The following is a 2,500-nucleotide window of genomic DNA, read 5'->3' as shown; positions in this document are numbered from 1 at the left end:
GAAGTACAAAGAAAAGAAAAGAGAAGTAAAGCAAAAGGTAAAGAAAGCAAAGTGGAGAGCTGATGTGAAGTGGGGTAAGAGTATGACAGAAAATTTTGAAAGTAATAAAAAGATATTTTGGATAGAAATTAAGAGAGGAAGAGGAGGCGAATCAAATAGAGAAGAAAAGGTAAAAGGTCCAGATGGAGAGATGATAACTGAAGAGAAGGCAGTAAGGGGAAGATGGGCAGAATATTTTAGGGAGTTGCTAAATGTGAAGGAGGATAGGGAGGGAAAGATAGCTGCAGTGGGGAATGCTAAGAAAATGAGTGATGAGTGAGGAGAATGGAGGAGAAATAAGGAAGGATGAAGTGAAGGCAGTTGTTAAGATGATGAAAGCAAATAAGGCATCTGGTCTGGATGGATGCCATGCAGAATGTCTAAAAAAGGAGGTACAGTAATGGTGGACTGGCTGGTGAGGTTATTTAATGTTTGCTGGAGAGAGGGTAGAGTACCGGAGGACTGGAGGAGTGCCTGTATAGTTCCACTTTACAAGGGAAAAGGGGACAAGTGTGAATGTAGTAGTTTCAGAGGGATTAGCTTGTTAAGTGTAGTTGGGAAGGCTTATGGGAGGATCTTGATTGAGAGGATTAGGAGAGTAGCAGAGGGAGTAATTGGTGAGGAACAGTGTGGATTTAGGACGGGTAGAGGTTGTGTAGATCAGATCTTTGTGGTAAGACAAATATATGAGAAAGCTATAGGAAAGGGGAAGGATGTTTTTTGGGCCTTTATGGATCTGGAAAAGGCTTACGATAGGGTAGTCAGAAAGGCACTGTGGGAGGTTATGCAAATATATGGGATAGGAGGAAAGCTTCTCGGAGCTGTCAAGAGTTTTTATGAGAGTAGTAGAGCTTGTGTCAGGATTAGAAATGGAGAGAGTGAGTGGTTCGAGGTAAAGGTGGGACTTCGTCAAGGATGCGTTATGTCGCCCTGGCTGTTCAACTTATACATGGATGGGGTAGTGCGAGAGGTAAATGCAAGGGTAGTGGGTCAGGGATTGGAGATGGTTAAAGAAAATGGAGAAAAGTGGGAGGCGAGCCAGCTGTTGTTTGCGGACAACACTGCGCTTGTGGCAGGATCGGAGGAGGGATTGAGGAAGTTGGTGACAGAGTTTGTGAGAGTATGTGATAGAAGAAAGCTAAATATAAACGTGGGTAGAAGTAAGGTGATGAGATGTACAAGGGGTGAAAGTGGCAGTAGACTGGAAGTGAGCATTAAGGGAGAGCGACTGGAGGAAGTGGAGAGTTTTAGATACTTGGGTGCAAATGTGTCAGGAAAAGGTTATGTGAAGGTGGAGGTAGAATGTAGATTGAGAGAAGCGAGTAAATGCCTTGGTGGATTAAAAAGTGTAATGAGGAATAGACATTTGGGAATGGATGCTGAGAGGAGACTGTATGAAGGAGTGATTGTGCCAATAGCACTGTATGGGGCAGAAACATGGAACATAAGAGAAGAAGAGAGTTTGAATGTGTTTGTGATGAGGTGTCTGAGAAGTATGGTGGGGGTTACTAGGCTAGATAGAGTGAGAAATGAGGAGGTGAGGAGAAGAACAGGAGTGGAAAGGGAGTTGGGAGTTAGGGTTGATGAAAGAGTATTAGGATGGTTTGGACACATGGAAAGAATGAGTGAAGAAAGACTAGTAAAAGAGGTATGGAAGGCAGATGTGTAGGGAATGAACATGAGGGGACCTCCTAGGATGAGGTGGATGGATGGGGTGAAGGGGGCTTTGGGGAAGAGGGGAATGTCTGTTGAGGAAGGACGGGAGAGGACAGAAGACAGGGGTGAATGGAGAATGGTTGTATATGGATGATGTTGTTATGCATGAGGTGGAATGGGCCGGGGGATGGGGGGTGAGGTAGTGCGTGTGAGCAAAATTTGATGCAGCCCGAAGGGATTTCTCCCTGTCTTCTCCTTTTATGCATGGGGGGACGAAGAGGGGGGGTCGCCGATTTAATGAAGCAGCCTTGCTGTGGATGTGCTGTGTCTTGCGACACTGCTTCTGACCCAGGGCAGTGGACCAGGTGCAGGGATGACCCATCATCCAGGAGGTGCTAGGATGAGAGGGAGGGTGGAGGGGTGCGGAGTGTATTCAGGGATGGAATGGGTGGGAATGATTTTATGCCTTTCCCTTTTTGGCTACCTCCCTTGTAAGGGGGAAAAAGCCTTGGTATATGTATGTATGTATATATATATATATATATATATATATATATATATATATGTGTGTATATATATATATGTGTATATATATGTATGTATATGTATATCTATATGTATATATGTATATATATATATATATATATATATATATATAAGTAGATTGGTTGATTGATTCGTTCTAACGTCGCGAACTTCCACTATCAAGAGGCTAGGATGTTGCCCCTTCCAGAGGACTTTGTGACGTGGAATTTCATGAACCATGATCTTGGTCCAACTCGCCGGTGGCAGTTTTCCAACTGTC

The sequence above is a fragment of the Oratosquilla oratoria genome, chromosome 1 (assembly GCF_046742065.1).
Source record: "Oratosquilla oratoria isolate Oo_2021 chromosome 1, ASM4674206v1, whole genome shotgun sequence".
NCBI lineage: Eukaryota > Metazoa > Arthropoda > Malacostraca > Stomatopoda > Squillidae > Oratosquilla > Oratosquilla oratoria.
The sequence above is the reverse complement of the archived record's forward strand: the minus strand, read 5'-3'. Positions refer to the sequence as shown.